This window comes from Prionailurus bengalensis, chromosome D3, assembly GCF_016509475.1.
Source record: "Prionailurus bengalensis isolate Pbe53 chromosome D3, Fcat_Pben_1.1_paternal_pri, whole genome shotgun sequence".
NCBI classification, from domain to species: Eukaryota; Metazoa; Chordata; class Mammalia; order Carnivora; family Felidae; genus Prionailurus; species Prionailurus bengalensis.
Genome location: NC_057356.1, coordinates 25,094,165 through 25,120,283, shown reverse-complemented (window position 1 = coordinate 25,120,283; position 26,119 = coordinate 25,094,165). Strand labels below are relative to the sequence as shown.

Sequence of the window (26,119 nt, the reverse complement as noted above, 5' to 3'; positions counted from 1 at the left end):
CCACCCTCGGTGCTCTAAATCTCACACCAGCACAAGGAGATGGGTGTTCTTTCCCTCTTCTTCCAGGTGAGGAAATTGACACAGCCGGGAAATGACAGCACTGGGGTTCAAGCAGAAGTCCCCCCCCCCAAAAGCCCTCTCCACTGCACCTCATGGGATCATTAATCTCCATGCATGCTGATATTTCCTTCTCAGGCATCAGACTTGGACTGAAAGAGCACCTCTTGAGTTCACAGCAACACTATCCCCAATAGCCAACAATCCAAGTGTCCATCGGTGGTTAAACAAACTGCGGTATGTCCATACAGTGGATTATGACTCAGACTAATGAGGAAGGAAATTCAGACACCTGCTACAATGAACCTTGAACCTTGAAGACACCTTGAAGACAAGATGAACCTTGAAGACGAGATGAACCTTGAAGACGAGATGAACCTTGAAGACAAGATGAACCTTGAAGACACCTTGAAGACAAGATGAACCTTGAAGACGAGATGAACCTTGAAGATGAGATGAACCTTGAAGACGAGATGAACCTTGAAGACAGTCATGCTAAGTGCACTAAGCCAGACACAAAGGGACAAACACTGTGTGAGTCCACTTATACGGAGTACTTAGCAGAGTCAAATCCATAGACACAGGAAGTAGAATAGTGGGTGCCAGGGACTGGGGGGAGAGGGGGATGAGGGAATTATAATTTACTGAGGACAGAGTTTCTTTTTTGGGAGAGGAGCAAGTTCTGGAAAAGGAAGGTGGTGATGGCTGCACAACAGTGTGAACGTATTTGGTGTCACTAAACAGCATGCTCAGAAATGGTTACAACGGTGGGGAGCGGGGCGGGGTGGGGGGGGGCGGCGGGTGGCACCCAAGTGGCTCAGTCAAACGTCCAACTTCGGCTCAGGTCACGATCCTGTGGTTGGTGAGTTCGAGCCCCGCATCGGGCTCGCTGCTGTCAGCACAGAGCCCGCTTCAGATCCTCTGTCCCTCCTTCTCTCTGCCCCCGCCCCGCTTGTGCTCTCTCTCTCTCAAAAATAATAAATAAAATATCTTAAAATGGTTAAAACGGTAAATTTTACCATTAAAGTAGTGCAATGGAAAAAAATGCTTCTTCAGGGAAGCATTGAGGGAAGGGTTTGTGGCTCCCCACTCCCCTCCCCCGACGAGGCTGCTCCCACAGAGGCCTTTGGTTGTCTGCACCCCCAAAACCATGGGTTTCGTTATCTCCAGGCTCCCTTCTGGGCCCAGAAAAGACGGTGGCCTTGCCCGCCCGCATGACGGCAATGTGAGGCAACGCCTGCACACGCCAGGCGTTGGGAAGATAATTCTAAAGGAATAAACACCAACTGCAGATAAACAAGAATACTGTCTGTTTAAATGTAATCTGATTAGAAAAGAGAGTTTTCACTGGGGACTATAAAAAATCCGGTTTGCCAAACCACACTGGAAAAGCTCAAGCTTGTGGTGCTTGTCTTGTGGGCGAAGCACAAACGCCCGCAGTTTCTTCTGGAAATTCCGGAGAAGCCCCTCGGCACCTCCTCCCGGCTTCAGCGCTTACAGAGCATGACCGCCTCAACCAGGGTACAGTGACCTCGCTCTGTTCCCTCTGCAGATCTGAACACAGAGCACGTTGTTCTCCAACCCTTCACAGGACGCGGGGGCCTGGCTCTGGTTCCCAGTGCTCAGCGAGCCAAGCAGATGGCCGCGAAATCCAGAGGTGGCCCGGTTATCATGACGCCTGGGTCCCCCCCATGAGGACCCCATGAGGCTCTGAGGTCCTTTCCAGACCTCAGAGCGCCTCGCTGTGCTCCAGGTGGTTCTGGAGACTTCCTGCAGAGCGCCGGCATGTACAGACAGATGGGACATCCTGAGCCCAGTTCAGAGTTGGTGAAACTGAAGTCTGAACAGGGACTACAAGACCCTTGAGCTGGAGAACACGTCGATCCAATTTTCAATGTTTGTGAGTACCTGCGGGCGTGGGGCTGGGTGCTGGAGATAGTGTCTGGAGAGTGTGATCTGCTTTTAGGTATCTTTTATCTGAGTCCAGGGGTGGAGACAAATGTGTAAACTCTCCCAAGTAAAAGCAAACTGGGAACCGGGAGAAAGGCTGAGAAACGGAGGAAATGGGAGCCCCGAGAGCTGATGTAAGAAGAATGCTTGATCTCCTCTGGGGAGGCCTTTGTGCAAGGCTTCCCTGTGCGTCCTCTGATTAAGGCTCCTGATAAGCAGGCTGAAATCTGATCATGGGGAGGAGGCAGAGAACTTTCCAGACGGAGGGAGCACCACGTGCAAAAGCTGGTATGATGGACCCAGCAAGGTAAGCAGCCACAGTCAGAGAGAAAAGGTCACTGTGGCCACAGAACCCAAGCGGGAGGCGGGGCCGGCTAGCCACGCCCCCGCTCCAGGGACTCTAGCCACGCCCCCTGCACCAGGGCTGAGGCAGGACCCAGGGAGCCTGTGTTTTGAAAACACTGCACTCTTTGCTGAATGTGCAGTGCGTGGAGGGAGCTGGAGGGCAGAAGAGAGATATGTTGAGGACTACTATAGGAATCCAGGCAAGAGGCGACAGTACAGGCGGGCCTGGCACAGAGGAGCAGCGAGGATTGGGGAGGAGAAGTGGGATTTACATAGGAAATCTCCGGACCCTTGCTGGTGATGAGGGAGAGGGGGCTAGGGAGAGAAGGGGTGCAGGGAAGCCAGGCTACCGTGATGGGACCTTGGGAGAGGAGGCATGGGGAGGAGGGGAGAGGAAGAATCTGCAATCACAAAATGCTTCTGGAGGCAGGCTAGGCAGTGCCCTGTTCATTTGCAGATGGGGAAACTGGGGTACTTAAAAGCAATGTGCCTCTTCTAATGCAGTGAGGTTGCTGGGAGCAGAATTCAGGTCCCATATGATGGATGATTAGACATCAGCTACAATCCAACCAGGCGGAAAACCTCATTCATTCATTCATTCATTCATCCATGCTTTCATTCATTCTTTCATTCGTCCATTCATTGTCCCATTTTTTCATTCAATAAACATTTTGTATTCCATTTCCATAGAGATGGAATATAGAGATGAACGCGTCCCTGTTCCGGCTCTCAAGGATTTCTTGGTGGGGAAGACAGACACACAGACTTGCCATCATAACCAAGATGGGTAAGGATCCAAGGGGGATCCACTCCACCCTGCGGGAAGCACAGAGAGAGGAGTATTCATCCTGCCTTGGGGGTGCATCTCCAGAAGCTTCAAGAAGGAGGTGGTGTTTTGAGCTGACTCTCTCAGTCTGTGCTTGCTGGGGGTCCAGGGCAGGGAAGCAAAGTCAGGCATCAGGTGTGGCAGGTGCGAGGCTCAGGGCCAGGAAAGTGCACAGGGCACATTCAGAAGTGGCAGAAGCAGCAGTTTCAATGGAGGGTAGAGGCAGCAAGCAGGGCTGGCCAGGGGCCCGGGTCAGACAGGTGTGCTCCAGAGGTGGAGTGTGGTTCTCAGGTAAACCTCCCTCAAAGCCAGGACCAGCCCTGCAGCTGGAGGCTTTGCTCGTTCTTAACTGGAAGCCTCCTTCTGCACAGTAAAACATTAACATCCTCCGGGATACAAAAACGATGGGACCCTCATTTGCTTTTCCCGTGGGCTGTGACACTACCTCATTTAACTGAGAGGCAGCTGAGGGTTCTGGGTGACCAGGGCACTCGGGAGCACCCTGGGTCTGGGTACAGACTCCAACTCCATGCAACCCTGGATAAGTCACCTTACTCTCTCGGTGTCCTCACCGGTAATGTGGGGGTAAGTCCAGGATTGGGGAGACGAACATGTGCACAGTGTTTAGAAACGTCTCATTGAATGTTAGCTGTGTGTATTGACTTCACAATAATCCAGGAAGAAACATGCCTCTACCATCATCTCTAAAGATGGGAAAGTTGGGGGCTTGAAAAGAATATAACTTGACCAGAGTTTCACAAACAGAGGTAGGTAGAGCTGGGAAATGAACCCAAGTCCCGGGTTCTTAAGTATTCTGCTATTCTGAATCTGATCTACATCTTTTTTTTTAAATTTTTTAACGTTTATTTATTTTTGAGACAGAGACAGAGCCTGAATGGGGGAGGCGCAAAGAGAGAGAGAGGGAGACACAGAATCTGAAGCAGGGTCCAGGCTCCGAGCTGTCAGCACAGAGCCCAACATGGGGCTCGAACCCACGGGCCGTGAGATCATGACCTGAGCTGAAGTTGGACGCTTCACCGACTGAGCCACCCAGGTGCCCCTAAATCTTTTTTTTAATGTTAATTTACATTACAGAGAGACAGAGACAGAGTGCAAGTGGGAGAGGGGCAGAGAGAGAGGGAGACATGGAATCTGAAGCAGGATCCAGGGTCCAAGCTGTCAGCACAGAGCCCGATGTGGAGCTCAAACTCACCAGCACTGAGATCATGACCTGAGCTGAAGTCCGATGTTTAACCAACTGAGCCACCCAGGTGCCCCCTGATCTAAATTTTAAGGTCAATGCTACAATCAGGGGATTCTAGATCAGGGAATCCAGTTTCAAGCTGGAGAAGGATGTAGTCGGCCTCCATCAAAGCAGGGCGGGCATTGTCATCAGGCACATCCAGCGACAAGGGGCTTGGCATCTGGGCCACACAATTGCTTTTCCAGAACTGGGCATGGCCGTGGTGGGGATACAAGCTCTGGGGACAGGCAGCTGTAGGTTCAGATCCTAGCTCTGGCCACTTCCTGGCTGAACGACCTTGGACGAGGCACTAACATCTCTGAGCCTCAGTTTACCCATCTGTGAAGTGAGGCAGCTGGCCAGCGCCGACGTGACCTCTAAAGTAACAAAAGCCTGCGCAGCTAGTTCAGAAAAGGACATCGTCACGTCTCCCTGAGATCGGCTTCGCTGCGCTCTGCGGCCACCTAACCTGTCTGAGACACCGGGTTACTTGCCTGATAAGCAGAGTAAAAGTAAGCAGTGCCCTGCCTCCCTCTCAGAGTTAGTGTCTGTGCACACGTTGACTCCAACATCTGTCCTTCCCCACTGTCCTTCCCCTTTGGGCCAGGCTGCATCTCGGGATCCTCATCTGTAACACGGGCACCCCAATGCCAGGTTTGCAGAATTTGACTGAATTGGAGGCAACATACGCTTAGCGTCGGGCACACAGTCGGCCTGCAGTTAATAGGAAATACCGCCCATAACACCAACAAGAGCTGATATTCGAGGGCGTCTTTTTTTGGGCCGGGTGCTGTGCCGGCGTTATGCGTCCTGAGCTCATAGCATAACTCAGGTGAAATGTGCAAAGGTGCTTTATAAAGGGTGAAGTCCCGCGTGCACACACAGGACCCCCGTGGAGTCATTGAGTGTCTCCGGGACCTCCTCAGGAGCAGGGACCCTGTACGTGGAGACTTCACCGTCACCACCGCACATGGTGGGCGGCCCGGCTCCCCACCCGAAAAGTACTCATTTGTTAGGATTCGAGACCCGCGCGCTGTAGCGAAGTCCTCGGCTGCTCCAGCAGGGCACAGATGAGGCACCCGTTGGGTTCTTTTCAAGTTCCAAGAGCACGTAATGACGGCCTTTTCCTCCATTCATAAACCACATATGGAATTAATAGCCACTGGAATCAAACCAGACCAGGCTGGGTTTATTCGCCAGAAACAATGAGACGTTAAGAAACCAAGGCCGGGAGAGGCAGGGAAGGGCTTTAACAAGCTTCTAGGTGGGATTTTTTTTTATCCCCCCTCCCTGTTTACTTTATTGAATCTGGTCCTCGCTGATTTGGTTACAGCCTGTGATTTCAGCTTATGATTCAATAAGCCATTTGAAAGCTTGTAAATAGCACCGTTCTGCTATCTGTTCCCTCCTCCCCAAGGGGGTTGCCACTGAGGAAAGGGGGAGCTTGTTCCCCCTCGCAGCTGGTTGGGCAGCCCTTGGAGGGAGGTTCTGAAGCGGGGGATGCTGAACCGAGTGGATCCGGGGTGGGGTCTTGACCCTTGGAAAAGGTGTACTCAGCCTCAAGCATTGACTGGAAAACAGGGAGGAGCCAATAACATGAGGACTTCCTCCACTCCTGACATGACCTTGTCTGGGCATTCCTGACCCTCCTTATCACAACCTGGGTTGGGGACCCCACCAGTACAAGCCTGGTCGGCACCTCGGGAGCCCGTAAGGGCCATCACAGAGACTCGGACTCACAGATTCTGTGAGTTCTCACAGCCAAATATCCCAGAGCTCCCTCAACACTCCCCTGTGTCCCTCCGGCACCTCCTCCGCCTGCCTCAACCCCCTGCTCACTGGCTAGCCTGCCAGGAGGAGGAGGAGAGACACATGGAACAGGACCCCACCCCCAGCAAGCCCGGTCTGGAGCAGAGCCCTGTGCAGACCAGCGGATGCACACGTGGACTCCGACAAGATGAGCCCCAGACAAATAACTGCTCAGTAAGATATCGTTGACGTGACGCACTGATTTGGGGGTGGTTTGTTCCGCAGCCGTAACTAACCAATACATCATCTGCTAGGGGCTTTTCAGCTGTGCTAACCAAACGACCAAATGGACAGGTGAATGGCGCACTTCACTAAATCTTCGGGTCCGTGAGCTGGAGAGGTCTTAGCAGTGGGATTCTGTGCTTTGGGGGTCTCTGGGGCTTAAATTCCTGGAGCAGAAGTTAGGCATGAGTCTCTCCAGGGAAGCAGCATGGTCGGTGCGGAAAGTCCATGCTGATCTTTGCCCCATCCCGGGGCTGGCACCAGGCAGCTGAGTGCGAGGGAACCAGGACACCTCCTCATGACTCCCATGCCCACAGGGAAAAGCCCAAATGCTGTGGAGGGACCTCCAGGCTCCAGCTTTCTATATCTTGTGGCTTCTCCTACTGCTTATACACACCATAGTCCCTAAGGTGGGGTGCACAAGTCTGCCAAATGGTCTCCAAACACACCAAGCTTTTTCATGGATCCCTGCCTTTGCTCCTACCATCTGCCTTGCCCGATATGCCCTTCCTCCTTTTAGCTACCTCATCAACTCCTACTTATACTGCAAAACCCAGCCAATATAGCCCTCTTGTGAAGTTATCCCCAAACTTAGCTTACTCTTCCGATGATACTGAAGTAATTCAACAGCATGTCAGATCACACCCCATTCTCCCAATTAGACTGTGAACTCCTCCCAAACATGTTCAATATAATTGAAGACAGATGAATGAATGAATGAATGAGTTATCAGTGTGGGTACCTTTCCAATAAACAGGATGGCTCTGCAAAAATACCATGGGTTCAGATGCAGATAATTGTTATTCCATGACACTAGGCTGGTTTCATTGTTTCTCAGGTCTCAGTTTCCCCGTCTGTAAAGTGGGACCACAGAGTGATGATGTAATGGCATTCCACGCCCAGGGGAAGGACTCCCTCTCTTCCCTTTTTCAGAGAACTCGAAGCTCTCCTCTTCTGGGGGTCCCTGCCTCCAGGGCCTCCTTTCTGGGACCTCTCCCAGAGGCAAGAGGTCCCAGGAGGATGGGAATCAGAGGGAGGCCAGAATTCAAGATTCTCTGAAGGCAGCTTTCCCTGTATGAGAAGATCTCTGTGAGCAGTGTGATAGCATCATCATACTCTAATGAGGACCTTCCATTCATTATCTCACAGCAGTCCGATTATCCCCATTTTACAGATGAGGACACTGAGGTTCAGGGAGGTGACAGGACCTGGCAAGATTGCTTTCTTGGGTGCTCCCTCTCTCTCCTCCGTGTTCTAAGGATCTTTTATCTTAGACCTTGTGTCTCTGTGCAGCTAGACTTGGGGAAACCATTTTTTTTATTTGGAACTGATCTCAACGAACCCATGGTTTGGGTTTCCCGGGTTCCTGACTGCTCCCCAGAGACCAAGGGGGAGAAGGTGGGAAGAAGGACCCAAAAGACTTGCAGTGGACTCAGTGAGGCATTTCTGTATGTATCAGCACACCGTGATGGGTTGTGCCCACTTCCCAGATTCCTTCACTTGACGGACATTTCTTCAGTGCCTAGTGTTCTCCAGGCTCTGTGCCGGGAGGAGGAGCTGCTGAAATGAATGTCACTGTCGTGCCCCCAAGATCTTCCCAGTCTGATGGCTGAGGCAGCCACGAAGGCAAGCTTCTAGAGGCCGTTTATCTAAAGACAGTAGGCAATGACACTTGGGATGCCAACTCCAGTCAATTGCTCATGGCTGCCTGGGGCTCCAGGGCTTGAGAAGAAAGGTGCTGTGATTGATTAGCAATGTCTGCCAGGTGCATGGCTAGGAGAGTTCTGGCCTGTGTGCCCATGATGTGCCCGTTATCTGCCACCCCTGCTTGAGAGAATGAGACCCTTACCATCGGTGCAGCAGCCAACCTAGTCAGTAGGCTTGGAGACAGCAGCCATGAGCACTGGAGGTTTCTCCAGTCCCGATCCGAGTGTAGGCCATAGAGTCTTGGAAGGAGGAGGAATTCTGCCCCTGGGAGAATCTAGAAGGCTCTTCAGAGGTACTGACAAGTGAGCCAAGTGCGAAGGGTAAGATTTTAACACATATAAGTGGATCCCACTGGCGTTTTTTGAGCACCTGCTGCGTTCCATGTATTTTCCAGGTGGGGAAGATAGCAGAGAGGACCTTCCAGGCAGCCTGACCAGCCAAAGCAACGGCACAAGGGACGTCTTGGATGCAGTATGGCAAGGGTGACCAGAGAAAGGAGTGTGAGGACAGCTGGGAGGGGCAGCTTGTGAAGGTTCTGGAGAGCGGAGTGCGGCTTTCATCCCACAGACCCTGGGAGCAAGGGGCGGGGGGACCTTGCACTTGAGCACAATTTCTCTGGCTCCTTACAAAGGGGCCACCTGTGAGGGGGTAGCTGCTGGGCTGAGGAATCTCCTCCCCGAGTGTTCTCACCAGGCTGGAGGACCAAGCTCTTGCAGCCATGGGGACGTGCTGCTATTTTAAACCACCTGCTAACGCCCGCCTGCCTCCCCCGCTTCTGCCTTGACATGCGGCTCCTGTGACAGAGAGCCCAGTGTTGCCCCAGGAGACAACGCTGGGCAACTGGATGCAGATGGCACACCCAGGCAGGGGACAGCTGTAGGGGCCCCAAGCGCCCTCCCACCCCTAGCACCTGGCTTCCTTGACCCACCAGCCTTGGGAGTGCCAGGGAACCCCACCTGCCTGCCCGGTTCAGGCAAGGCAGGCAGACTGGGTCTCTCGTAGCCTTGCAGTGTGACTACCAAAGTAAGGCTCTTATCAGAGCCTCAGTTCCTTGTCTGTAAAATGGGTATGATGACGATACAGTCGGGGCGGTGGGGGAGCTCTTTATGAGGCATCTAGCACAGTGCCTGGGGTGGAGATGGAGAAGACGCCCAAGAAGGGGAGAATGCTTACGCTAGCCCTCACCACGCTCCCTCCCCCCTTCCTGCCTTATTCTTCACCACCTGACATTATGTTGGGTATCTGCTGGACCACGACAGCAAAGATTTTGGATACCTAGCCTCTCTGAACAGTGCCCGATGCATGGTAGGTGCTCCGTAGGTATTGAACAAGAGAATGGTCTTTTTGAAATGGCTTCACTTCTCTGAAAAGCATTTATCTGAGCGGATGAGCATTCATTCAGCCATTCATTCATTCATTCATTCTTTCACCCATGGGTCCCCGAGCTCTTACGATGCACCACACACTGTGTGAGGCTCTAAGAACCCAAAGCCCTGCGAGCGGGCATGACCCTTGTTAGAGCGTGGAATCAAGATGGCACCCGTTTTCATCTCATGAAGGATCAGACTTCCGATTCTAAAAGTGGACCAGATGATAGACATTTGACCTCAAAATGGGTGCACCTTTACCCTGTCCCCTTGTCATTCATAAAGCCAGACCCATAAAGCAAGAGCCACCACCAGATCCAATCGGGGAAGAAGGGGAGGGTGAAGGGGGATGGCGGTCACCAGTCTAAGCGGGGCAGGGGGAGCATTTGGTGATGGAAAGCCAGGTGTTGTTCCAGCACCCATAGTTCCCAGAGAAATCTGGCCCACCCAGCCTGGTGGGAGAAAGTTAGCAATTCCACCAGCAGGTTCTTGAACACGTCATCCATTGGCAGGACCGAGGTTGACCTAGAGAGACAGGGAGACTCAGGAAGCCCTCTGCCTACAGGGTGGGGCTGGGTGCGAGTGGCTTTTCTCAAGCAGGTCCAGACCCCCAGAGACTGATTGGTCCTGGCCCAGATACCACCCTAACCCTTCCCAGTTATATTTCCCCAGGCCAACTGCACTCTGACATTTCAACCATAGCGTCTATGTCCAAAATTCAAACTTTTATATGACAATCCATTTTTAACTAGAGGGTCTGCAGTCAGCCTGGCCTCCAACCCTGGCCCTGGTCTTTATCAGCTGTGTGACCTCAGGCAAACAACCTAACCTCTCTGTGCCTGTTGTTTTTATCTGTGAAACAGGGTAACAATAGTACCTACTTTCTTGTGTTCACAGGAGGAGAAAATGAGTTGATATATATAAAAGCACTTCAAACAGTACTTGGTACTGTAGACATTGGGTAAAAAATTGCCGTTTAGATTATCACTATCATTTGATTTGCAGACCCTGGTATTATTTAATGAGAAGCCCAATCTAGAGGTTAACAGGTATAAGTCTTTTTGTAAATGTTGTATTTGCTTTGGGCAGTGGGATGAAAGGTTCTGATTTCGAAAAGGGATTGTTCTGGAGATTCCGTCTATGGCAATATTAGCCCTCTACACCCCAGCCATGGGCTCAGGGTGGTGGACACTTACTCCATCACCCCTCAACACCAGACTTGCCTGTGTGGTTTGCTTTGGCCAATGGGCTATTAGCAGACGTGATACAGGCAGTGGCTAGAGATGTGACAGCACCTTTGCCATCAAGGAGCCTCCTCCTCCAGGCTGGGCCCCGGAATGAGACACGTGGAGCAGATCTGAGCCACACCTGCAGTCTGCAGCCAAGCTCCACTGAGCACAGCCGAGATCAGTGCAAGGCTGACACACCTGCAGACCCCTGAGCAAGAAAAAATAAATATATGTTATTGACAGCTACTGAAATGTGGAGGTCATTTGTTACGCAGCATTATCATGGTAGAAGCTAACCAATATATCTGCTAATGCATTGCCATCAAGGGGTTCTTGTCTTTGAAAGAGACAATGCATGCAAGATGTTTAGTTCATATAGCAAGCCTTCAACTAACTTTCTCCTCCTCCTCCTTCTCCTCCCTCCCCACAGCACAGCCAAAACTCTGTCTTCTCCTAACCTGAGGTCAAGTGCCCTCCAAGGGCCCAGCACATACCCCCACCTGCTTCCCAACCTGCCTCTCCTTGATGTTCTGAAGAAATGAGAAAGAAGTGTTAAATTTGTTCTTGGCTACTTTTCCTTGCAACTCCCAGAGGCCCTGCTTACAAACTGAATCAGTTATCAGCTAGTTAGGCTGGCGGTCCCCGGAGGTGCCGCTTGAATACAGATAGGGACCCATGCATTATTCAGTGCGAAGACGGGGAGAAATGAGCAATGCGTCCAAAGCCAGAACAGCAGTGGCAGTAAGGGAATAATTAGCGAGCTGTCACTTGTCCCTGTCACTGTTTCCTCCCTTAACACATGAGGGAAAATAAAAAAATAAAAAAATAATTTTTTTAAAGGAAGAAGAAAAAAGGCAGGGAAGATCATCTTGCTTCTCGAGGCAGCTGGTAGGTTAAAATGTGACACATAAAAAGGCTTGAAGCAAGGGCTCTGGTTCAGCTCACAAAAGCCATGGCCTGGGGACCCCCCCAATATTTTATCGAACTCCCCTTTCTGCTTGATGATTCATGGGCACTGCCCCAGCCTGCCATTCAGATTTTCTGCACGTTTCCATAGCACTGGGAATTAATTTCTCCCCTATAAGGAGGAGGTGGGGATGCTAGGAGGGGGTGGGAGGAAGAGCCGTGAGGGGCAGAGCCACCCTGGCCTGCAAAGGTTTGAGGTGACCTTCCAGGAGGAAACTGGGATAACGGTTGACAAGAGCTGTACTTGGCTCATTTGGGGACTGTGCGATTTGATTATTCATGAGTTTACGCACACAGAAAGAAATCATTTTGTTGCGTGAGTCCTCGTCATTTCTTGTGGAAGCTATTTTTATTTATCTATTAATGTCTTGTTAGAATTTTTTTTTCTGTGGCACGTACTGGTTTGCTGCTTGGGGGTGTTGAGCCTGACATGTGAGGGTCTGAGATGTGCTGATGGTGAGGCCAGTTTTCCCAAAGACTTCCTCTCACCTTTCCTCTGGAAAAAAAAATTACAGAAAGGGTAGTGTTGGGGGAATAGGGTTGAGAATATTTGCTTGCTTGATTCACGCCTCTGCTTTCCATTAAAAACGAGCTGGTCACCTTTGGGTAGGATGGTTGCTTTGTAAAATTCTGCTATGAAACTCAACAAGATGGAATGTGAAGTTGCTTTGTATAAGACGAGGCAGAAAGACTCCCAACTGGTAAACAAGTCTCCCTTCTTCATAAAAATCTGTCAGCTCCCTCACCGCATAATGAGGGCCACTCAGGGTTGGAAGATTTTGTCGTCAGAGTCCAGAGAAGAGGACTCGTTTACGAAGCCACTAGCCCAGATTTAGCGAGTCCATGGCATGCAGACCACTGCTTCTTTACCCAGTGCCGGGGGCAGACATCGCTAATCGATCCCAGAACCCTCGACCCACTGCAGACAGCAAAGGATGCCCACAGAGCTCTGTGCCATATGAGCTCCCTCAGCCCCCCTCACCCTTTCAGACTCTAGACCACTTTGCATGTCATTCCTTTGGCCTGGAATGTTCCTTTCCCCCTGGCTGCCACCCACCTGGGCTGCATGCATCCCCCCCCACCCCCCGCCGGAGCCTTCAGAAGCTAACCGTCTCAAGTCTTTGCAGGGGAAATTATTCCCTCCCCACTCACGCATCCTTCTCTATGATATCTTCACATTTGCTGTGCATGTTTAGAAATGAATGGCCAGCTTAATTTGCCTTTTCGCTTCTTGATTAGATTGGAGGTCCAGGGGAGAGGTTGGGAGATTTCGTCACCTGTTTCCAGCAGTCGGAACAGAGGTTGACACCTGGAAGGGATCCAGTGATGGTTTGTTGAAGGGAGGAAGGAACGATTTGCTGTGTCTCTGGACAAACGAGGCTCCTCTCTGGGCCTGGTGTTCTGGCATTCAGCCCAAGCTTTGACAGGGGTGACCTGGCTGTGTGCAGGCAGTTCCGGAGCTCTGGGGGCACACATGGGGGACACCACCCAGGCAGCCTCCTCTGTGTCTCTGTCACCAGCCTCCCAAAGCTGATGCTGAGGGGAAAAGCAGGGAGAACCTGACACAGGAGAGTCAAGGCCCTGTGATCAGTGGGAGAAGGCAGGCAGGTTTGGAATACAATAGTTCATGCTGATGATCCCAGATAAAAACCCTTGGATCATGTGTAGGCTGAAATACAGTCCCTAAAGACACCAGGGAGCTACAAATGTTACCTTGTAAGTAAAAAGGACTTTGTAGATAGGATTAAATTAGGGATGTTGAAATGGGGAGATGATCCTGGAATATCTGGGTGGATCCTAAGTGCCATCACATCTGTTGTAGGAGGGAGGCAGAGGGAGACTGCACACACAGAGGACAATGTGATGTGACCACAAAGGCAGAAATTGGAGTGATGCAGCCACGAGCCAAGGGAATCAGTAGCCACCAGAAGCTGGAAGAAGCCAGACCCTCCCATAGAGCCTCTGGACACACTGTGGACCTGCTGACACCCCGATTTTGGTGCAGTGATGCTAATTTCGGGTTCCTGGCTTCCAGAACTGGAAAACAATAAAGTTTGGTTTTTCTAAGCCACCAAGTTGATGGTCATTTGTTGCAGCAGCCACAGAGAAAAAAGGGGGCGGGGGAGAGGAAGGACAGCTGGGCTTATCTCCCCCAGATGTCAACACCCACTGGGGCTGTGCCACACCACCCCAGGTGACATTGTCCCTTGCTCATCCCTGTGTCCTTCGGCGGACAGCAAGGCAACAGCAACCTCAAGCATAGAGGTCAAGAACACTGGCTCTGAAGTTCTGTTTTGTTTTTTTTTTTTAAGTATAATTGATACACAACATTATACTAGTTTCAGGTGTTCAGCGTAATGCTTCAATATTTGTATATATTGTGAAATGATCACCCCGATAAGTTTGGTGAACCTTGGTCACCATATGGTTACAGAATTTACTTTCTTGTGATGAGAACTTTTAAGCTCTGCTCTCTTAGCAACACTTGGATGTTAAACTGTCCACAGGCTGGACTCCATGGGCTCCAGAGATGACCCTCTAAGAGTTGAGCTGAGTGGTGGGGTGCCTGGGTGATTCAGTCGGTTGGGCATTCGACTTCAACTCAGGTCATGATCTCATGGTTCAGGAGTTCGTGAGTTCGAGCCCTGCATTGGGCTCTGTGCTGACAGCTCAGAGCCTGGAGCCTGCTTCAGATTCTGTGTCTCCCTCTCTCTCTGCCCCTCCCGCTCTGGTTCTCTCTCTCTCTCTCTCTCTCTCTCTCTCTGTCTCTCTCTGTCTCTCTCTGTCTCTGTCTCTCTCTCAAAAATAAACATTAAAAAATTTAAAAAAAAAAAGAGTTGAGCTGAGTGAACGTTATTTGGTTGATACAATGCCATATATCTTATCGACAGCTGGTAAACATTTCCTGGTTTGGAGTCTGCAATTGTTTTAACGTTTTGTAGCCAGTGGATTTGAGGAATGGGGACAGTGGTCCCAAATGTTTTGGTGAATCCTTGAAAAGCTTGTAGCAAAGAGATTGTGCATTAAAGGAAATCTCTGCCCCATCTCTCTCGCTCTCTGCCTGTTCCTCTCTCAGCTTCTCTCCATCACTGTCTTCTTCTATTTCTGTCACTTGGTCCTGCACACACACACACACACACACACACACACTGAGACCTCAAAGGTGAATGATCATAAAGACTTTGCTCCTGACACTGTCCCTTCTCAACAATTTTCTCCACCCCCCAGGCCACTCCTCCTATACAGACGCTCTCTAACGGGGCACACACACATCGGGATCATGCCTCCCACCACCTTCCCTTTCTTCCCTGTGCCTTTCCAGCCAGTGAAGGAGAGAATTTCCCTCAAGTACCAGGGTCTGCTTGAAGCCTAACATGTGGCCAGAACACACGCCCTCATCAGGAGAGAGCTGTGAGATTATTGTGGAGGGGGTAATGGGGTCTTAAAGAGAGGCAGATCAACTGGCAGAGCCTTGGCACAGAGGGATCCAGCTGCTGGGGAGCCCAGCCTTCCCCATGGAACCTGGCAGGGCTCGAGATGACCAGGGCCAGGGTGCAGAACTGGACGGCTCTCCTGCAGGGTATGGGTCCTGGTGGCCACGATGTGTCCCATTCGATTGGCATTTACCAAGAGCATCCTGCGTGCCCAGCCCTGTGTGGAACACTCCGCTTCCCAGAGTGCAGGATGATTGCACACGGCCCTGTGACTCTCTTGATCCTTTAAAAAAAAATCTTATGGGCACCTGGGTGCCTCAGTTGGGTAAGTATCCAACTCTTGATTTTGGCTCAGGTCATGATCTCACGATTCATGAGTTCAGGCCCCATTTTGGGCTCTGCATTAGCAATGCAGAGCCTGCTTGGGATTCTTTCTCTCTCGCGCTCTCAAAATAAATAAACGTTTAAAAATTTAATAGACTTTTTTTTATTGAGGCGTAACTGAATTATAGCAAAGTGCACCGACAAGAAGTAAACAACTCACTTAAGTTCTGCAAGCACATGTCCACCACCCAGGTCAAGATATGGCCCATTTCTAGATCCCCAGGAGGCTCCCTTGTGCCCGTTCCTGTCCCGATACCTGCCCTGATATAACCATTATCCTGAGTTCTGTCATTTCTCTCCCATCTCCAAACCTCGTCAGATAAGACTTAACCAGGACATATTCCTTGGTGTCAGCATTTCACTTAACATAACGTTTTCATTATGTTGGGCTATGAGGCAGTAATCTGTACTTTTTTGTTGCTGAGTAGTAGTCCGCTGCATGGTGATATCACAACTTATGTATCCATTGCACTACGGATGGGCATTTGAGTTGTCCAAATAAAGAGCGGCTATAAAATAATCTTGTGTCTTTTGGTGGTTCCAAGCATGTTTTTTCCCTATAGTTTGGGTACCCAGGACTTGAATCACTGGGCCAAAGTACAGCATAGAAACATATAGCATAAATATGTGTTTAGTTCTGGTAGGTAGTGCCATATGTTCTTATGGAGATGTGTGTGTGTGTGTGTGTGTGTGTGTGCACGCGCGCATGTCTGTTGTGGTTCCAGGCATATTTTATTGCTTAGGATGAGAATATAGTGTTAAAAAGTGGTGGTAGCTAAAATTAAGTTAAACACACAAAGTCAATAATGACTCTGGTGACCAGGTAATAGGCCGATGTTCTAAAACCCATGTGGATGGTGTGGAAAATGGCTGCTATTCAGGGACCGCCCGGGTCCTGAGGCATACATTCAACATGTGCTCCTAGTAATTATTCGATACATGCTTCACTGTTTTAGTTACCTTATCTGTAAAGTGTGGATGAGAAAACACCCCCTCCTGGGGCTTCTTGAGGAATTAAATGGGGATGTGACACCCCACGTGTATGTTGGGAGGGTGTGTTTCATTATCATCTCCAGGTCACAAATGAGGAGACCTGAGCTCAGAGAGGCTGATTTTCTGCCTGAGGTCACACAGCTGGTGAGCAGCAGAATGGAAACTCGCGTCCGTGTGGTTCCCGGGCCTGTGTTCTCCTTATCACCCCCTGAAGACAGCTGTTTCTTGGTCACCATGAAAGCAATCTATTCCTGCAATATTATATCAATCAGGGATTGCTCACATGGAATCAAAAATCCAAATACAGCCATGTCCTCCTCATTAGCGTAGTGGTGAATATCTCCTCCCATCAACTAGACATGGCTTAAACACGATGGGGGATTACTTATCCCGCCTGTGAAAGAAGTCAGAAAGGTGGCGGCTCCATGATGTTGTCAGAGATCCAGGCCTTTTCTGGCTGGCGTGGTGTCATCCTTACGGTGTGTATCCTCATGCTCTCAAAATGGCTGCTGGAGCTGCAGCCATCATACCCTCCACCCAGACTAAAAGAAAGGGAGACCAGGGATGCAGACTCCACTTTACAACAGGAGCTTTCCTGAAAACACACCCAGCAATCACTTCCACTTACAAGTTATTGGACAGAAGTTGTCACATGGCCATCCCATATGCAGATAAGCTTGGAAAATGTTGAGTTGGGTTTTTTTTTTGGGGGGGGGAGTGGGGTAAGTTATTACTCACCTCTTGTACAATAAGTGTTCTCTAGGTAAAAAGAAGAGGTGAATAGACATGGATGGCCAATAGTAGTCCCGACTACAGGGATCTAGGGTCTTGTTTCCATCAGGCATAGGGAAGGATAGTAAATATAAAAAAATCCCAGTAACTCTTACGGTGCTGTATATACATTCAAAGTGCAGACCTAAGAAACCGAGGGTAATGCAGGGTGCAGACTGGTGATCGCAGAATTAATAAGGGACAAGCCCAGGACTTGGGTCTCTGGTCTGAACTCCCAATGCGGTGCTCTTGAAAGCATTCTTGGCTATTTCTTCTCCAGACTTGGCCCTTTCCTTTTACTTGTATCTCAAAATCGACCTTGCATACTATGTCCTGATTAGTGCAGATGACCAGAAATTTTTGGCTTGCTATCCTCCCTTCCTGAACACGTAGGGCTGCACTTTATGCCTCCCTGAGTTGGGATAGAGACACATGAATAATTCTGGCCAATGAATGGGGGACAGAACTGAAAGATGTCAATTCTGGGGTCAATCCGCTAACTAATACAGGACCCTACACAGCTCCCTTTTCCTTCTGGCATTCAGACAGGCAACTGTCCATCAACCTGGGTACTGAAACGACAATGATGAGCAGATCTTCTCGCCAAGTTGAGATGAATATGTGGCATGAGTAAGAAACACGCCTTTGCTGCTTCAAGCCACAGGGAGTGGGTGGTTTCTTGTTACTGTAGTGTCATATCTTCTAGCCTGACCTATATATGTAATATTTATGTTTCTTTTACTAGATTCCGGACTAAGTGACCCAAACTGCTGCCCATAACTTCTTCAGTTGTGTTTCTTTCTTTCTTTCTTTTTTTTTTTTTTTAATTTTTTTTTTCAACGTTTATTATTTTGGGGACAGAGAGAGACAGAGCATGAACGGGGGAGGGGCAGAGAGACAGAGGGAGACACAGAATCAGAAACAGGCTCCAGGCTCTGAGCCATCAGCCCAGAGCCTGACGCGGGGCTCGAACTCCGGGACCGTGAGATCGTGACCTGGCTGAAGTCGGACGCTTAACCGACTGCGCCACCCAGGCGCCCCTTCAGTTGTGTTTCTTGAGGGCAAGTAAGAACCAAACCACTAAGGAAAATCAGAATAAGAGTTTTGGAATAGGAGTAAGACTTCTGGTTCCCAGGAAGCGGCCACCAGTTACATGTGACTATTTGGATTCAAATTAATTGTAGTTAAATACCATGGAAATTCAGTTCCTCCTCAAAGCTAGCCACATTTCAATGCTCAGTAGCCACATGGAGCGACTGGTTACCATGCTATCATACCGGTTGACACTCGTGTAGAATATTCCCATAGTTGCGGAAAGTTCTCTTGGACAGCACTGGGATAGAGTCTCAGAAGTTGAAGCCAAAGCCCCAGGGCCAAGAAATAATGGAATCTTAGAAAGGAAGAGTGTGCCATCTTAAAATGTGGGTATCTTAGTTCCATGAATGGACTCCCAAGACATTCTCGGTCAGGAAATGGGAGAACACATCTCCCTTCTTGAAACGACAGATGCCACCATCAAACCCTGGCTGTCTGCAGGAGGGACTTGGGAGTTACAGAAGGACATAAATATGGATAAAAAAGCAAGCAAATGGCAGAGGATCTCACTTTGGGGCCCACCAGGGTCAGCATCCCTCTGTGTTAATTAGAGGACGTTGGTGCCCAAAGCTGGTCAGAAAACCCTCAGTGGGTTTTGAATGAGCAGGGCAAGAGGGAGAGAGAGGTCTCTCATTCGGGCAGAATGTGAATTAGGTCAAGGGCAAGATTACTAACAGAAGACTCTACAGTGAACCAGTCGCTGGGTGACCATCACTGAGTGACCTTGAGAGTCCCTTCACCACCATGAGCCTCAATTGCCTCATCTGCAAAATGGCAATAATAATTCTTATTTGTAGAACTCTTTTGCTGGGCGACGTGCCAAGGATGTCATATGCTTCATATCCTTTTTTATCCTCACAATAAGCTCAGGAAGGAGGTTCTAAAATTACTTTTCTGTCTCTGTCTCTCCTTAAAGAAAAACACAACGATTGGCCCTGTCTCCCCAAATTGAATGTGAACTGCTAGAAGGCAGCTCATCCCTTAATCCAGAGCACCTGGTGGAGAGCAGATAACAACGGACGGTTTCTTCTTCTCGCCCTTGGGATGAATGGAAGGCACACTGAAGGTGAGTCTGAGTGAGGTCCCAACCGTCCCCCTTTTCAGGGACAGATACATTTACTTCTCCCCAGTATTTCTAATTCACCTGTCCTCCAGGAACCCTGGGAAGGTTACTGCAGTCGGGCAATTGCACATAAGCAGATGGAGTGCGTCACTTCCAGGAAGAAGAAATGAAGATCCAGAGCCTGGTCCTCCATTCTTTCTGTCCCCACTGTGGAAACATGTGTGTGACGGAGGTGCCATGAGATGAAAGCCTCCGGGGTGGCTGACCTGCCATGCCAAGGACAGCTGCCCTGGAGACTCATCCAAACTCACCACAAACTTCGCGAGAATAAAAAGCAAGCATTCACTTTGTCAGGTCGCTGACCGAGGATTATTTGTTACTGCAGCACAACCTGACCTGTGCTAACATGTCCAACATTGAATCCCACTCACCCATGGCCTTCTGTGAGCCCCTCATTCATAGCTGATACTAGTGGCCAATAGGGGGTCAGTAGGGGTCCGACCCAGACCACTAAGTGGACACTACAAAGTCTAGATCCCTGGGAGGGACAGTGACTCCCTTTACTTTCTTACAGGCAGTTGGCCTTGAGGCAAGCCATTGCACACGTAAAGTTCCCGAGGAAAGCCCTATTATTTGACTCTTCCCATTCAGTTTATGGATAATCAGCCAGAGACCATGTCTGTTTTTGAAGTTATCTCCTCCTTCCTTGGGAAATAAAGAAGGTAGAAAGTTTTCCCCAGTGACACGTGTCCTGGGACACGAGCTGATTCTGTCCCAGAATCCTCCTTTCCCACAAATCCCTGGTTTCTGCTCTGGGAGGCATAGGCTTCCATGAGGAGACTCATGAGCATGTGACTCAGGAGGACCTATCAGAATGCTCCTTCCCTCTGACCACAGAGATTTGTTCAGAAGTGGGCGTAGGAACCGAGCCGTCCAATCAGTGGATCTCAGGGCTTTCCTCTTGCTGGGTGAGAAACATAAAAGCATCTGCTTGTGAGCTCTACAAAGAGATCTGCAGAAACCAGAGTTGGAGTGAAACTGGCACCATGAGAGACAGATGAGAGACAGAAAATAATAGTGGTCTTAATGAGTGACATCACTGAGCTCCTGGACCAAGCTTTACTTAATAGCTGAAGCCTCTCACTTTTCTATTACATAAGCTCTGGACTCTTCATTTCTAAGGTCATTTGAATCAGGTTTTCTATTACTCGCAACACACATTGTCCTAATTGGTACACAACTTATAAACTGGGAACCAGGTCTCCTGTCAACCCACTCTCCTCCCGGTATCCTAGAATTAGAGACCCCAGAGACACAAGATTTTCCTTCCAAGGCCGGGAGAGTTAAGGGATGTGTCCAAGTTCACTCAGGAAGTCCCTGGAAGTTCCTGGCTCCTCATTCTATGCCCAGAAGGGAAATTGTGTTGGATGTGTGCACATAGTCAGAGAGAAAGGGAGGGAAGAAGGGAGGGAGAGAGAGAAAGAGAGAAAGAGATGCTCCTTTTACAGGAGTGAGTGCTGGCTTCCTGCAGCATAAATATATGCAAATTTATTCAGAGTAGCTCTGCATGGCATGGGCAGATATAAGCAAAGTGAGGAGGAAAATTCATCTCAGTCCCAGGGATTTTGCCTCTGATAGGGTGTTCCTCGAGATCTCTGTGAAACCCCCATTATCCCTCCTCTTTTCTCCAATGGGTCCCCAAATCCCAGATGATTCTACTTAAAAACCCACCTCTCTCGAACCCACCCCTCTGAACAGCCCTGCATCAGCCCATTGGGTCCTGCCTCATTTGTTTCCCAGGGGGCTATCTCTCCAGGCCCCACCCCAGGATCCCTACCTCCAAGTTTATTCTCTGCAGGGCAGAGCTCCCTAAGATGCCAGTCTCTGAGCCCTTGCAATGGCTGCCTGACATTCTCAGGACAACACCGAGTTCTGTCTCCTAATATGCAGGGGCTTTGAGGTCTCTTCAACAGACTTACCTCCTCCCTTCTGCCCCAAGGGTCCCATGCTACTGCCATGCATCTCTCCCCTTTTGTTGAATCTCCAGCTGCACCCTCAGATCACAAGGCTTCTGAGTGTGCTATTCTCACTGATGGAAATGTCACTCCCTCTGGTACCTGAGAAAAACTTCCCTCTTCTATAGACCCAACTCAGAAGTCATTTCTTCTGGAACGTCTTTCTTCATCTTCTCTCAGTTAGACATAATTACTCTTTCCTCCTGAATATAATAAAATACAATACTGTGTAATCATGTAATATAATGAGGTCATGATCATAAGCAGAAGAAGAAGAAAGAGAAGACCATTTGTGAAGTACGGTGGCCGCAACATTACGTTAAGCACTTTATCTGGCTTGTCTCATCAAATCATTCCAACACCCCTGCCAAGTAGGGATCATCATTGTTATTACTCCCTCTTCCTATTTTACAGATGAGGAAACCAAGGATTGGTGAGGTTAGGTTGTTTGCCAGTGGTTTCCCAGCTAGAAGGAAGCAGGCTGACCAGAGACCATGCTCTAGCACATCACAGCATTCCACATGTGGGTTATGCTTTTTAAGGCAACTTAGAGTTTATGGCACACTTTTATGCCCGTTAAGTAATCTGAGCTTCATGATGATCCTGAGGAGTATGTGTTTGTCTCCCTTACTTAACCATGAGGTCTGGGAGGATCCTGTAAGTTTCTTAGTCATCTCTACACCCCTCGCACTCAGCTTGAAGGCTGTAACTGTGTGTTGGATGGATGGATGGATGGATGGATGGATGGACAGGTAAATGGATGGACAGATGGATAGCTGGATGGGTGGATGGGGGGACAGGTGGATGGATGGATGGATGGATGGATGGTGGGAGGATAGATAGGTGGATGGGTGGATGGTGGATGGATGGACTGAGTGGAAATAAGTGAAGGGAGGGGTATATGTATGTATGTATGAATGGATGGTGGATTGGGGGCGGGAAGTATGGAAAAGTAGATGTGTGGATGGTTGGAAAGATGGAGGGATAGCTGGATAGCTGAATGGAAAAATGGATCAATGGACGGATAATCAGACAGATGAAGTCATACACTCCAGTAAACTTCCTGTTGTAAGTTACAATACTTCTTTGAATCCAGGCACCTCCCTAGCCATGAGAGTTATGTGAATGAACTAAGAAATGCAAACCCGCTATATCCCAACCTTTTCCTTCTTTTTCCTTCACCTAATCCCTGATCCCTGCAGAAGAGGAAAACAATTCCTTTGGGAAGGTTGTCGTTCAGCCTCTCATCTCCATGCAGTGACGGGGCCTAGAACCCCGTGTATTTGCACATACTGGGGCACTGAATTTGCTAATGGTGGAACTAAGCCACGAGACTCAGGACCGGCATCGCTGACTCCTGCCAGGGGGGAAGCAGGCATCCCACGCCATGCAGCTCTCTGCAGCCTTCCCCGACCACCGTTGTCTGCTTTCTAAATAAACCCCGAGACAGAGCCATGTGGGGTTATAAATCAGCCGGAAATCAAATGCTAACATGTAAATAAATTGCAAATCAGCTGAGAAATTGGTTTCATTTTGAGACGATAAAGCACATTTCTCCTGCGCTGATTTTGTAAGGCGCCCCTTAAGAATTGTAATATTTCTGTGTGGTAATGATAAACATTAGTGAGTTGCTTTAGAAATGAAAAAATAGACAGCCTCTGGGGATTTGAAAAACATATGCACTTCAAATTTGAAAATCCAATTTAACTGTCCATTATAAGGAGAATAAAAAGGTAAGGATAGGATAATTTTGCAGTAACACAGCATTTGACTAAATCTGATTCCACGATGACAGGCACACTTTAAAAGCTACAAGTCTGAATGCAAGGAGACAGCAAATCATTTATTTATGATTGTAATCTAGCTCCTGTCTAACAAGTTAGAGACTGCACTGCTTGCTCCCTGGCTGCGGACGGCGTGTATACACTTGTCAGCCAGCGCTCTTAAAAACACTTCTCACGGAATTTCTGGGTTTGGGAGGGAAAGAGATGATAAAGGAGAGAGAAAACAAAAGAGATAATCCTTGTCAAATTTACCCAAACAGGCAGATGTTGAAAGGGCGGAAGTTGAGGAAGAAACGAATCTCCTGTTCCTTAATTTTTGCTGAAAAGTAATGCTGGGAAATGTGTGAGCGTGTGCACGCATGTATGCACGCCCACACCCCTGTGCACTTCGGCTCGGGACTGTGCACACCCATGGCCTCGCCCGGAGACCGTCTGCGGCTGGAAAAGTTCCGGCGAGAAGCGTCAACTAAACAGTCGGTCTTCCTGTGGAATGTTGGCTTCCTGTTGGAATGTTCACATCAGGCATCTCTGTGGTGATGTCCCTCCACCCCTACCGCCCTACCTGTGGGAGCCCTGGTATTGCAATTAACTTGCAAATGTGTTTCCTCTAAACCGTGGCCCCGGAAGTACACTTGGAAGGTTCTGGAAGCCTGATGGGCAGGGAGAGGTCAGAGAGGCTAAAACAAATGCAGAGTCCTTAAGCCCCCATGCTTCGAGTCCCTAGATTGGGGACTCCATCCGTTACATAGTATTAATTTGGACTGCAAATAGAGTCGTGAGCCACATAGAATTTCCTCATGCTGGGCACTGGGTTAGTCTACCTTTACGCATCAGGAGCCTCTAACATCCCACAACGGTAGGAGAGAAGTCTAAGTACTATGCCCATTTGACAGATGGAGATATTGAGGCTCATTGGGGTTTAAGTTGCCCGAGATCACAAAACCAGGATGTGGTAGAGTTGAGTTCACCTGTCATCATTCGAATCCGGTGTGGGTGTCCTATCTGTAACTGTGTTCCTCTGTTCCATAAAACAAACATGTATTGAGTGCTCAGCGGATGTCAGATGATGCTCTAGGCAGTGGGTGACAGAGGAGATATTACCCTGGTGGACCTCACAGTAAGGGGAGAGAGATGGCAAGTAAGAAAAAAAAAATCAGTAATCACTAATAAGTGCTATGAAGAAAATTTGGGGAAACGTGATGGCTGTGGAAAGGGGGCCAGGAGGGGCTCTCTGAGGAGGTGGCTGTTCACTGGAGACCTCGATGGCAAGAAGGAGGCAGATCTCTGGAGCCCGGGACGGAAAGGCATTCCAGGCAGAGGGAACAGTAGTGCAAGAACACTGAGGCAGGAATGAGCTCCAGTTTGTGGCAGAACTAGAAGGCATCAGGGCAGCTGGAGGGAAGTACAGGGCCTGTGGGGTTGCTGCAGGAAGATACTAGAGAGTTTATTTATTCCGAGAGATAGAGTGCAGGAGGGACGGGGAGAGGGGGAGGGGGAGAGAGGATCCCAAGCAGGCTCCACATTGTCAGCACAGAGCCCCAGGCGGGGCTCCAACTCCCGAATCTTGACACACGAGAGTCAGACGCTTAACCCACTGAGCCATGCAGGCGCCCCTCACAGAGCCTTTATAACTGCCCCAGCTGGAGCTCTGTGCCTGGCCTTGAGTGCAAACAAAACCCGTAATCACTGTAATGGATGAGCTGCGTAAGCTGTGTAGACGGAGCAGCAGAAGGCAGACTCAGCTCCCGTCACCAAAGTTGGATCTTCTCATACAGACACGCCTCCAGGTACCCAGATTCGGCCTCCCGGGGTGACGGTGGGGATGTATTTCCACTGCTATGGAGGTAAACTCACATCTGCCAGGATGCCATTCAATCATCAAATCGGAGAGGGAGGAGGCAAAAAAAAAAAAAAGAGAAAAAAGAGGTAAGTTATTTCTTCGTCCTTGCAAATGGGGCGGCTGGAAGAAAACGCCAGTGGGCGGATCATAGGCCACGTGTGGCAGTCACGTGATTTCGTCCGCAGGGTGTCCCTCTCGGGCACCCGTAGGTGACGACACAGGAAAAGGGCTTCGGAGCAGGACCTCCTTCGCGTGCCTTCGAACATCACTGAGAACGTGGTCATGCCAGAGATTGTGGCTGTTCGAACCATTACGTGCAAGGGTAATAATGAAACCAAGACTTATGGACTCCCCAAGCTACGTGACAGACCCTGGATGGGGGCTGTGCCAGCAGCATCTGTCATTGGTGCCACAGCCCTGTCGTGTCCCTGCTCTCATCACCCCAAATTCGAATCTAGGAAACTGAGTCTGGCAAGGATTGGAAGCCTGTTCGAGACCAGGCGGACCCTGGCCGACTGCGGATTCACGCCCAGACTGTCCGGCTCCCAACCCCACCTCTCTGCGCCCACGTGCGTTCACGTCCCTCCTCCTGACGAGGTCCCGTCTTGGTTTTTGTGTGTTTTTTTCTGACACCTCCGAAGACGCGTTGCCATAAATACACGTGCAGTTGTTGAGAACATCTGGCGGCCCCTCAGATGACAAAATCTCTCTCGCCCAGGTGGTGGTGGCCGTGGTGGTGGGTGTGCATGTCGCTGACTGACCCATTCAGGTCCACGGGATCTGGTTGTGATTCTAGCTGTGCTCACTCGCTGCTTGTCACCCGGGAAGTTTCCGCGAGATTTGATCAGAATTTCAGGAAACCAGGCAGAGCTTGTGTGGAGCTGTCAGATGAAATAATTTGTCAGGGATGATTGTGTGAATTCGTAAATATTTATGAATTCACAAGTTATAAATGTGCAGCTTTCAGGAGGGTAGAACACGAGACTCACCAAGTCACAGATTACAATGAATATTTACAG

The 26,119-nt window shown here is 49.6% G+C and overlaps 1 long non-coding RNA gene across 1 annotated transcript; it reads left to right on the top strand.

The window, feature by feature from the left end:
- Window positions 1-1,227: 1,227 nt before the first annotated feature.
- Window positions 1,228-13,793, top strand: LOC122470437. The gene is made up of 2 exons (XR_006293914.1): window positions 1,228-2,314; window positions 13,544-13,793. It is a non-coding gene; the product is annotated as an uncharacterized LOC122470437 (long non-coding RNA).
- The last annotated feature ends 12,326 nt before the right edge of the window (window positions 13,794-26,119 follow it).